The sequence below is a fragment of the Amblyraja radiata genome, chromosome 17 (assembly GCF_010909765.2).
Source record: "Amblyraja radiata isolate CabotCenter1 chromosome 17, sAmbRad1.1.pri, whole genome shotgun sequence".
Lineage (NCBI taxonomy): Eukaryota > Metazoa > Chordata > Chondrichthyes > Rajiformes > Rajidae > Amblyraja > Amblyraja radiata.
The window spans coordinates 33,401,990-33,415,415 of record NC_045972.1 but is presented as its reverse complement, the minus strand read 5'-3'; positions in this window follow the sequence as shown (position 1 = coordinate 33,415,415).

Here is a 13,426-nt window from a genome sequence, read left to right as displayed (position 1 = left end):
ACCTGCAGAACACATTACAGTATTTCTAAAGCTGTAGTTCTTTACCCACATGCAATTTATAGTCAGCATATGGATTGCGGAATTTTGCTGACGCTGTAGAAAATGACAGATAGAAACACGGTTTATTGTTTTCACATGTCTGGTATTCTGTTGTATAGTCTGATTTGGCACCTCATTTTAGTCTGGTCTCTCTGTCCACTGCCTATTGTGTACACCTATTTATGAGCACTGAATGGAAATGTTTTCTGTTGCTTAACTGACGGTTGCCATTGCGTCTTGCGCTCCAAAATTAGCTTCACGTTAGGCAACCTGTTTCAATCCTCTTACATCACTGATATTCATCTGACGATATGGAAAATTCCTCAGACATGTCTTGCTCGAAAAGCATGGCAATTCCAATCGGCTAAAGGCCGCTCAATCCGACCAGTTCCAATGATCAGTCAAGAGTGGAAGATATAATCAAGGTTGCTATCAAGTAGCACTTGCTCACCAATAATTTCTCAACGCTACTCAATTTCGGTCTTCCTAAAATGACGCTGCTCCACTACTTGGTCGACAAATTGACCAGAATTCCCACAGATTACATGATATTAATTACATATTTCACCAAGTAAGGTGATTTAAGGTCTTAATGCAATCTATAGGTTTGCTAAAAATTGCGGATGCATGGGCATATCCAAGGTTGGAACTTACCTCAAGTATAGAAACTGGTGGTCAGGGACAAATGCCTCACATGCAAAATTACTGTTCCAAGTACCCTTCACATTAAGGCAGCATTTGACTAACTGTGGAAATAGGAAGCCCCCGAAAAATGGAATTCACTGGGCATCAAAGTGAACAATCGATAGTTAGTTTACCTCTTACAGGAAACAATATGGTTGTGGTTGTTGGAATTCCCAGCCTGGAACATCTCCTTCAATGGTCTCCAATGCAACATCCTATGGGCAGCCACCTTCAGCTCCTTTATCAAAACATGTTACTGCCATGCTAAGGTCATAACTGGGGATGTTAGATGATGATTGCACAAAGCTCTGGTCCATTTGGAATGTTTCAGCAGACACGGGACGACGTACCCACGCCTCAGACTATCCTTGAGCGGATTTGCTGGCTTTACCTTGCATTAAAGGTTATTCCCTTATCATGTATCTATGCACTGCAATTGGATCGATTGTAATCATGTATTGTCTTTCTGCTGACTGGTGAGCACGCAACGAAAGCTTTTTCACTGTACCTCAGTACACGTGACAATAAACTAAACTAAACTTGAACAGCATTTCGATCTCGGCTGATAAGTGACTTTCATATTCAGCCTTTCAAGAAGACACCCCATTTTCTTTTACGCGGTGGCCCTACCAGTAAGGCCTTCATCCAGAAAACGTGTAAAAGAAAAGTACTTAAAACTGATGCTTCATATCGACCTAGTTGGATAAATGCAAATAATATTCCTAAGGGCGGATCTGATACGGTTAGCTGCAAGTTTTAACTGCAAGTTTTAACTGCAATTATAGAATATAGAAGGAGTGTTTTCCTTCTATATACTGTTCTACGATATTTAGAAGATAAATTACATATATTTTAATTGCTGAATCTAATACTTCAGCTACGACTCCAATACTCCATTCCTTTATTCAAACATGAATGTAAATATAATTTTATGCTTACCCGTTTTTCACTCGATTTGCTTCCATGTAATTTCTAATAACGCCTTGGAAACAGAAAAGAAAATCATATCAAATAAAAATGCTCAGTTAAAATGAACTTACTCCTTTGATACTAATTACAGTTATTCTCTAAAGTCTGTCTGGAGATGTTTATGTCAAATTGATGCAATATATTTTCTGGTACGTTACACTCTCCTGTTCCTTGACTATACTACCCTCAATTTAATGGAGCTTGACGTGAACCAAATTGCGTAAAGACGATAGCGTATCAATAGCCTGGTTATCTCTCACAATTACAATTAAAATCAAGATCAAACAGACGATACCAGATGGTCAATAAGTTAACAACTGTTACAAATCATTAGAGAAAATCAAGCTCCAAATTATTATTTTATGCTGTTTGATCTGGTGGTGAATTCATATCTACAAAGTGTAAAAGATGATTAATTTCAGGTAAAATTGCAATCTTGATGTGCGATAGATTGGTGAATAATTCGAATAGCGAGGCGAAATGTTTTCACCACGTTATAGTTTAAATTTCATAATGAATGGTCAATCAGATAGAGCTTTGAAAATCACGTATCTTTCTTAATGATCACTATGTTAACATTTGAATTTACAAATGTAAACACTTGTTGCAATAAACAGCGCTCTTACCATTTAATGGTTTGTACATTAGTTCTGCAAAAATTATTAACAGAGCTATCAATGCCAATCCGCCCTGCACACACGTGAGAATCAAGATAATGGAATTGGGATCTACAAGAACAAAATATTAAAATGTTAAAAAAATATGCATATGTAAGTACGTACATAAATAGTGCACGAGGTAGAGCATTTCAAAGATGTATTTAAATCCTCACAGCACATAAAATATATTAACAATGCCAAATGCACGTTCATGATGGGATTTATGAAGAAAAGCAAATCCCATTCCAAAATGGCTGCTTCCTCGAAGGTCAGCCATTTTGACTAAAAACGTTTGCTTTTCTATTACAATGCCACACCAGATAATGGAAACCAACCTCAACAAGCCGCGCCAGCCTTCTATATTTCTGGTGAATACTGAATATTTGCCTTAACACGTTTTGCAGAGAGCGGTTAGCACAATAAGATAACCCAAGACAGGTCATAAGACCACTGAACACTTAACATATAAAATTGACACGAATTGACGTATTATGATATATTAGAGGGCCTGACCAAACAATAATCGATAAGAATAAATATCTCTCCATATGAAGACATCTATATGTATCTCTCTTGGAATCTTATCTGGATCAGCAAGATTATGATTATTTTATCTGACTATATGACTTTGGACTCAATTCACTCAATATTTTCTGGAGAAATGGCCCATTCATCTGGAAAACTATCAGCTAATTCAATGTTGGATAACTTGGATAACGAGAACCAATTCATTCAGGGCACCACTGCATATTCCACTGGAGCTGTCCAACAAGTCCGCTATGGAATTGCCATATAATGTTCTTGCTATTGCTCTCACCCTCGTAGCACTCACCCTGTTAGCAATACCCGCATGTACATTTTCCGGTTTTGAATAAGCATGTCGTTACACAATCTACCATCTCAATTTTGAATGAAATACTTATTTTCTGTTCTCTCTTTTCTATGGTTCTACTCAAAACAGGCACTGACTTTTAACAATTTCCTTGTCTGTATGGCATCGACATCCCACTCCGAGCATATCACCCCCCCCCCCCCCCCTTCAGCACGCAATATGTCTTTAGTGTAGTTTGGAGACACAGCGCGGAAAAAGGCGCACCGAGTCCGCACCCACCAGTGATCCCGAACAATCACACTATCCTACACACACTAGGGACAATTTACACATATCAAGCCAATTAACCGACAAACCTGTACGTCTTTGGAGTGTGGGAGGAAATCGCAGATCTCAGACAAAAATCCACGCGGTCACGGGAAGAACGTACAAACTCCGTACAGACGGCACCCGTGGTCGGGGTCGAACCGGGTTCTCCGGCGCTGCAAGCGCTGCAAAGCTGCAACTCTACGTCTGCGCACATGTACGTCTGCGTCTACGTCTATAGAAGTATGAGGAGCAGATATTTCTCCAATTATAGTTCATGAGCTTCAACGCAATTATTTCTCTTCCTTGCCACATATTCTGTTCTGATGACACTTTTGGACCACACTTGAATGCCTTCAATAACATTTACATTTCGGTAACATTGATGGACTGCCTATCCTCCACTCTATCTTGCTACCTCCAAGTCCTTCATTCTGGCAATTGCCACCCAGAGACCTGGCTATTCCTGATCAGATTTTCTTAATCTACGCAGCATAACCGCGAGGTCTCGCAAAACACACCACAAGCCCGAGAACAAATCCCATTACGTATCAAATCATTGTTTTTTTGTCATGTTTATTCCGTATTAATTTGATTTTCAAATTTGTAATTTGTTCTCATATCACTGCCTGACTTTCTTGCTCCTTATGTCTACTAACTCGTTCGTCCGTGCGACTTCCATCAAAGGGTCTCGACCTGAGGCGGAGTTTCTTCCCACAGGACATCAGGACTGTAAACTCTGATCTCACCAGAGAGTAATTGCTGTTGTGTCTTTTTTTTAAATGTAAATACTGGCTCTGTACTGTTCTGTTGTTCTGTTGTTTTGCACAATCCCGCAGGCATTGTCACTTTCATTTCACTGTACATCTTGTATGTGTATGTGACAAATAATGTGGACTTGACTTGATTTGACCCGTTCGTTCTCTCCATGGATGATGCCTAGCCCGCTGAGTTGCTCCAGCATTTTCGACTTCTATGAAATGTATTTTGTCCCTTTATCGTTTTCAAATCGATTTACTCCCAATGCAATTATCTCCCATTCATTAAAGTGCGGCATTCTATTATTCTACTTCACGTTTCTTCTTTTAAAATTGTCTTAAGGTCGGCATTGTGCAAGCATTTAATCATCTGCCCATTGGGATGATTAATGCTGGTACATTGAAGCGTTGGTGTAAAAATGATTCACCTTAACTCTTTCTCCCTATATTATTTCTATAGATCTAAAATTTTAATCCGCTATTCTGATCAGCTACTAACTCATTCTCAACTGCAAATATTCCCAGTCTTACCTGGTTCGACGATGTAGGTGAAACTGGCCGGTACCTTAAGTGAGATATGCGATATTAAACAGGTGTACACATCTTGACCCCGGGCAGGCTGCGCTATTTCCAAAAAGCTGGAAGCTTCATACAATCGTTCCGCATTCCTGTATTTCACGGTTTCAATGCCGGTTAGAATGTCCACATTATTTTTTCTCCAGAAGATTTCTAATGTCTCTGGATAAAACGCATCTGTTTTACACACGAGTTTTGGAGCAGCCAAACTATCTTCAAGTGAAACAATTTCCAAAGGAGTTGGGGAATCTTAAGCAGAAGAAAAAAAGTTATATTATATTATATTATATTATATTATAATTATATATTACGTTGGTTAACCATGGATTTTTTTGAACACTGGATATAAAAACTGAGCGATTTTAGACATTATACAAGGAGGGTTAATATTTGGGTAATATGGGATAAAGGCGCCAATGTTCTGAATGGAAATGACTGGCTTTCTATGTTAACTTTAACGCTTGGGACTTTATCGGTATTTCCTTTATTGAAAATAATGGTATTAAAGTAGAGATGTCACAGATTTCTCGAGGCGGGTGGTTACGTGCATTGTTCGGGGGTAGTTACGTTCATTGATTACATTTCGGTGCCCAAAATTGATTGGTCAATTGATGTTCAGATCTTGGGATGGAGATTTTCAATGGTGCATACTTCACTATGGGAATGTACAGAGTTCAATGCTACTGCTGCAACACGGTCATGCGCCGAGTCAAATATAAGATTTGGATAACGAAGCATCAGAAATATACCTGGGCAATGAATGAACACGGGAAGCAGCTGAAGTGGAATATCAGTGATGTTGCTGATATGGAATATCCCAACTTTAATGTTGCGTACAATACCTAATTTAGGGGAAAGTTGCTAAAATTGTTCGCCATTTCTTTCCTCGGTGAAAGGAAAACTGACTTTCTACCACAGCTATTCATTTCAGTTCAAGACGCAGTTCAAGTCGTCCATTCCAGTATCTTTCTTGGGATTTATTAGCACCGGCATTTTATCAAGTTGGAATATAGACGACGAATTTTATAGACGACGAATTTATATGTAAATGACAGAGAACTGAAAATCTCTTAATTTTCGAACATGCACACTCACCGAACACAGTGAGCAGACAGCCACTTCCATTCCCGATGTGTTGATTCTGGTGCTTTGCTTGACAGTAATATGTTCCCGAGTCTGCAACATTGACGTTATGGAGAACAAATGTTCCGCTCCCGCTACCTACATGAAATTGTTTTCTCGTATCTGGTTCCAATGATGTTCTCATGCCTTCTCTCCACCAAAAAACGGAAATAGTATCTTGCGATATGGGAAATTTGCAGAACATGGTGAAGTTTGCACCGATGGGGACATCTGCATCATTAGGAAATTGATATACTGAGCTCGAAGATACTTCCACAACTGCCGAAAATTAAGTAAGAAATTAGTTGCATTTACTGGATAAGGAAAAAAATAGCAGATTAATACAAAACAATCATGGAAGAAGGGCACCCAAATGGAAGGGGCCTTTTTGCTACATCTGCCGGATGTAAACAGGAAAAAAATGTCAAATATGAATTGCAATTCAGGAACAACACAAATATCTAAACTCACCATGCCAAATTATACCACATAGCGCCATGTACCGTACAGGAAATTTCGCCAACATATTAGGAAAAGTGGCTTGTCCACTCGGTGTAAATGAATGTGGTTTATTTGCAAGTTTGTCTAGTAAATAGCATCTCTTGTATGGAACATGTGATCCTGACGTCCGGTATCACATGATTAACGAGGCTTTCTGTAGGTTAGTGTATATCTGAGGTACAACTTCCATAAAAAAAAGGCTTGAAGCCGCTGGAGTCCAATTTTAATGTTATTGTTCGGTGGATTTTAAAGGGCTATTTCGAATAGCAACAAAACTGCAAAGTAAAACTGTCCAGAATGACCAACGCTATAGAGGGGATCTTATAGAAACATATAAAATTATAAAAGGACTGGTCAAGCTAGATGCAGGAAAAATATTAATATTCCCAATGTTGGGCCAGTCCAGAACCATGGGTCACATTCTTAGAATAAAAGGGAGGTCATTTAAGACTGAGGTGAGAAAACACTTTTTCACCCATAGAGTTGTGAATTTATGGAATTCCCTGCCACAGAGGACAGTGGAGGCCAAGTCACTGGATGGATTTAAGAGAGAGTTTGATAGAGCTCTAGGGGCTAGTGGAGTAAAGGGATATGGGGAGAAGGCAGGCACGGGTAATTGATAGGGGACGATCAGCCATGATCACAATTAATGGCGATGCTGGCTTGAAGGGCCGAATGGCCTCCTCCTGCACGTAGTTTCTATGTTTCTATAGCACAATAATATAAAATGTTTGAATAAAAGCGAGACACATTCAAAATTCAGTCTATTGCACGTTCTTTGCCCGATGTCGGCCGAGGCCAAGTTAGGTCATTTGCAACAGGAGGTGAAAATCAAACAGGAGCATTTTCTTTGTGTAATTCTTTGGTAATAGCGGGGGATGGCACGTCTGACCGTTACACCAGAAAGGATGTCACACATCTATCCTTATTATTCATTACTGAAAATACTTTTATTTATTATGTTTGTGTTTAAGGAGAAAAACACTTGACTATTTTCTTCACTTGCCAGAATTATTTCACCACCTCCTTTTACGTTCGCTCTCCACACTCTCTCACTTTTCTAATGTGCAACTCTCAGGTTGGAAAACAACATTCCAGCAGAGGCCTAACCAGGAAATGCTTAACATAATTTAGTTCTCTATAAATAAAGGATTGGGTATGACTTTGAGAGCAATCTCATATGCTCTATCAACTTAAAACATTTGTGAAGTAACAATGACAGTTCTGTCTGTAACTCCGTCCTCTTTCATATTTTGTAAAGTTCGTTTGCACTGAAATGTTAATTCCCTCTACGATCAGTGAAATGTGGTCATTGGAGTTAATATATCCTTTCTGTTCCATCTTCAGTTATATGGACATGAGCAGATCTACTTATTTCGAATTGCATTCCCAAGGATCTGTAATAAAAGTTTGATTGCTTCAGTGTCGGCTGAGTTATTTTTATAACCTTCTTTTATTATTGAAGTTCAGAAATTAGCCAGACTTTTGCTCTTTTAGTTGAGTCCGTTGCCTCCGATGATACTTTAATGCTAGCGCTGAATGAACCCTGAGGGAGCTTAGCAATGGTTGCAATGCTTCTGCTACTGAAATAAACGTGAACTGAAATGTTGAGCGGAATAAAACTGAGTTACATTTGTCGTTACTGAATTTACCAATAGACTACTGGATAGAACCCAAACATTGGATCAATACAACGCTGAGAACAAAAGAAAAACTGAGATTATTAAACTAAAAAACCTGGAAAATGAAAATAAATATAAAATATTGTGTGCATCACGACTCAAGGGAACTTTGGAGAATTGGACTGCTAAAGCAATAATTGTACATAATTGTAGATTGTATAACTCACGATCTTCGCGTGAAGGCTAACCATGAAGGAACAGCATCATGTGTAGTGCATTGAGTTGCTGAAGACTTCTGCAATAAGATGTAAAGACCGCATGGATTTTATTTTCACTAAGGAATACACAAACAGTGTCCCAGAAATACTATGGGACCGAGGATCTAATCGGAGGGAGGAACTGAAAGGAATATACATCAGTCAGAAAATGGTGTTAGGTATTCTGTTGGGACTGAAGGCAAATACATCCCCAGAGCCAGATGGTCTGCATCCCAGAGTACTCAAGGAGGAGGCCCTAAAAATCGTAGATGCGTTGGTGATAATTTTCCAATGTTCTCTCGACTCTGGATCAGTACCTGTGGACTGGAGTGTAACCGATTTGTCAACTCCACTTTTTAAGAAGGGAGGGGGGGAGAGAGAGAGAGAGAGAGAGAAAACGGGGAATTATAGATCAATTCGCCTTACATGGTAGTGGGAAATATGCTGGAGTCGATTATTAAAGATGTTATAGCAGCGCATTTGGAAAACAGTGGCGGCATCTGTCAAAGTTACCATGGATATATGAAGGGGAAATCATATTTGACTAAAATATTTTGAGGATGTAACAAGTAGACTAAGGGAGAACCAGTGGATGTGGTATATCTGGACTTTCGACTTTCTTCCCACACAAGAGATTGGTGTGCAAAATTAGAGCAGGTCGTATTGGGGGTAGAGTTTTGACATGAATAAAGAACTGGTTGGCAGACAGGAAGTAGAAGAGTAGGAATTATCGGGTCATTTTCAGAATGTCTAGCAGTGATTAGTGGGGTGCCCAAGGCTCGGTGCTGGAACACCAGTTCTTTACAATATATATTAACGATTTAAACGAGGGAATTAAATGTAACATCTCTAAATTTGCGGATGACACAAGGCTGGGGGGCAGTGTGAGCTGCGAGGCGGATGCTATGAGGCTGCAGGGTGATTTTCTTAGGTTGGGTGAGTGGGCAAAAGGCAGATACAATAACATGTGGATAAACGTGATGTTATCCACTTTGGTGGCAAGAACAGGAAGGCAGATATTTATCTGAATGGTGTCAGATTAGTAGAAGGGGAGGTGCAATGAGACGTGGGTGTGCTTGTACATCAGTCACTGAAAGTAAGCATGCAGGTACAGCAGGCAGTGAAGAGAGCCAATGGCATTTTGGCCATTGCGAGAGGATTTGCGTTTAGAAGCAAGTAGGTATTACTGCAGTTGGACAGGGTCCTGGTGAGACCGCACCTGGAGTATTGTGTGCAATTTTGATCTGCTAATTTGAGGAAGGACATTATTGCTATTGAAGGAGTGCAACGTAGGTTCACCAGGTTAATTTCCGGGATGGCGGGACTGGCATATGTTGAAAGAATGGGTCGACTGGGCTTGCATTTGCTGGAATTTAGAAGAATGAGAGTGGATCGTACAGAAACATATAAAATTCTTAGAGGATCGGTCAGGGTAGATGCAGGAAATGTTTTCCCGATGTTGGGGGAGTCCAGAACCAGGGGGTCACAGTTTAAGATTAAGGAGTAGGCCATTTAGGACTGAGAAGAGGAAACACTTTTTCACCCAGCGAGTTGTGAACCTGTGGAATTCTCTGCCACAGAAGGCAGTGGAGGCCAATTCATTGGACGTTTTCAAGAGAGAGTTAGATTTAGTTCTTAGCGCTAGGGGAATCAAAGATTATGGGGGAAAAGCCGGGACGGGGTACTGATTTTGGATGATCAACCATGATCATAATGAATGACGTGCTGACTCTATGGGCCGAATGGCCTATCCTGCACCTATTCTCTATGTTTTTATGATCAGTCAGCTATCTTCCTAAACGTTGCATGACATTCGTTCAATCTTTACAAGTATTCATTTCAATTTCTAAATATCATTACTTTTGGAATAATTGCCTGACTTTATTCCGATTAATCACTTGAGGAAAGGGACTCAAGACAACGGGAATAAGTCTGACAGAGCGTTCTATCTTTTCAAATTTCCCTTCTAGCGAAACTAACATGTTTACTCTAGCAATCAGGGTCACAGAGTCATAGACAGGTACAGCACGGAAATAGACCCATATTGACACTAAAGCACAAAGTTCTGGAGGAACTCAGCGGGACAATCAGCATCTGTGGTGGAAATGTACCGGCGCCATTTCTGTCCAACGCATTTTATGATCTCTCATTCCCATCAATGGCGCGCAGACTCTCCCATTATGTCACCTGCCGTGAACGTTATTGAATGTTTCCTTTATCCATTTGGTAATCACATGCTCAGGTAGAGATTGGTTTTGTTTAGTGATACAGCGCGCAAACTGGTCTTTCAGCCAGAGAGTCCGCGCCGAGCAGCGATCATTCCGTGCCCCGGACTGTCCCTCACACTAGGGACAATTTACAATGTGGAGACAAATCGGAGCACCCGGGGAAACCCCACGCAGTCACAGGGAGAATACAGAGATAAACCAGATTGCAGATACTGGAAACTGTAGCAAAAAACAAACAAACTGCTGCGGGATCTCAATGGATCAAACAGCAAAACTGGCGGGGAATAGACAGTCGACTGTTCAATCCACTCGATGGATACTCCCTGATCCGTTGAGTTCCTCCATTTCTTTTTTCGTAAATTACTCCTCGTGCGTTTCAAGTTAACCTCTAGCAGCCAGCGACCTTGAGCCACGGAAACATTCCATGACGTCATCAGCAGACTCGCGGCTGAAATGTTCTTCTCATGCTGTCTCTTACTAGTGAATCGAAATCCAAATATGTTTGCGGTATGTCTGTTAAAGAGAAAAATAACCTTGGTTCAATCTTTTTCGAGACATGTTGCAAAGGTTCGTACTTAGCCAATGGTAATACTATTAGAGCAAACTATAAAGTAGTTATCTCTTTCAAGACGACGTGACCCTCCATCACGACGGAACAACATATAAAAATACCTTCGAAAAGGAACCGAGTAAACCTTAAATCGAGGCAAATAAGCAGGCATGCTGCATATATTTGTGGGAAGCGTAGAGCAATAAATATGTCTATATTTAAATATGCGCAGGTCCATGTTTCGGTTCAAGACCCTTCAGTAGTACTGAAAGAATAGCTGGTTGAAGGGTCCCGATCCGACACCTCGACTCACCATTTCCCTCCAGAGATGCTGCCTGATCTGCTGAGAGCATCCTGCAGATGTGTTTATTTTCTTTGCGCCAGATTCCAGTATCTGCAGGAATGGACCTTCACGCATTTAAATATAGCTGTAAAACTGCTTTATGTTTCCCCAAAATACACATACTTTCATTTATTCAGAGCTTTTTGTGTTCTCAAATCCCCTCGGCGGTGTTTCACAGGAATATGATGAACAATTTTTAATCCCATTAATATTAAGTAACGCGTCTGATTGTCTAAACAAAAATTGGATTCCAATTAGTTTTTGGACGAGATAATTTGGGAACAAATTTCAGAGTTAAGGTGTGGCATTTTCACCTCGTGGCAGCGATATGAAAATAGGGGGAATTCAGGATGCGATGAGAGCAATAAGGCTGTGGGTATGAAGGTCGGCGCAGAGATAAGGTGTGAGGCCATGGAGAGATTTAGAAAATAAAACGGTACAGCAAAGAAACATGCCCTTCACCCCACAATATCAGTAGCGAAAATTATTGCAAACCAAACTAATCTCCTCTGCCTATACATGATCCATATCCCTCTGTTCCCTGCATATCCATTCTGAAAACCTCGTAAACTTTACTTTTGTATGTCTCCATCAGTCCCCGAGTAACAAATCAGGCCCAACACATCCCCTTTAAACTTAGCTCCTCTCACATCTCTTGTGGCCTCCAGTCTTTGACATATCCACCATGGGAAAAAGGTTCAGACTGTTTATCTTATATATGATCCTCAACTTGCACATTCCAGAGAAAAGAATCCAAGTTTGTCCAACCTCGCCTTCAGCTAATACCCTCTATTCAAGGCAGTATTCTTGGACGCCCTTTCTGGGCTCTCTCCAAAGCCTCCATGTCTTTCAATCAAATTGCACACAATACTCCAAGTATAACCCAACTAAAGACTTATAAAACGACAAGATAACCTCTTGACTTTTATATTCAATGTTCTGCCCGAATGGTAAGCAACCCAGTGCCTTCTTCACCACTCCGTCTACTTGTGTTGTCACTTTCAGGGAGCAGTGGACTTGTTCCCCATAAATGCTGTTAAGGATCATGCCATTAACTTTATATTTTCCCCTTACCCCCCAAAGCACAACATCTCACAGATTAAATTCCATCTGCTCTTTCTCCGCCCATTTCAATTACTGATCCATATCTGTCAATGCTTCGACAGCCTTTAATTTTGGTTTTCTCTGCAAAATTAATAACCTGTAAATATGGTGCAATTATTTGAATATTAGGATTGCAATGAAGATCATGCTGGTTCAGACACAAAAGTAAATGATCAAGCGCACAGGCACTGTGTTGTATTCTGTGTTGTGCACACATCATTGACACAGAGCAGGTGACCTAGAGGTGCACACGAATGTCCAGAAAAAACACCTACATGCCTATTATATGCATACACGAAGGCCTACACATAGATACACTGGCAGGACTTTGTGTTACTTTTTCTCACAGCCATCCATCTATTTTCCCCTTACCTATTCCTGTGACATTTCCTGAAAATGTAAAAGAAAAAGTAAAAATTACTACTCAAATGTATTAATTGACATCAGTAATGCTGATCGGTATATAAGTTGAATCTTCAGGCATATGGTGTTGGGGGAGGTAATGTACTTGTATGGATTAACAAATATGTTTGTCACAGTACTTGCATATTGAAGATGTCCTGTCGCTGGGGTGTCTAAGATGAGGAGCCATGTTCTCAAAAGATAAGGTCAGTTATTGAAGACAGAGATGAGAAAATATTTATTTCCCTGAAAGCAGTGAACATTTGATGTTTTGTACTTAGGAGAGCTGTAAATGTTCAGTAATAAAAATAGATGCTAGTTTGTTGCTAATCTAAATTCATGAATTTAATGTATTTTACAGAATGTATGTTTTGTTGTCATGTCTAACTGTCTCCTGGAAGTTGACATGCAGCCATCTTCTTGCACTAGGGCATTCATACAACAAATGTACTTCAACATGTATCAAGACTTGGA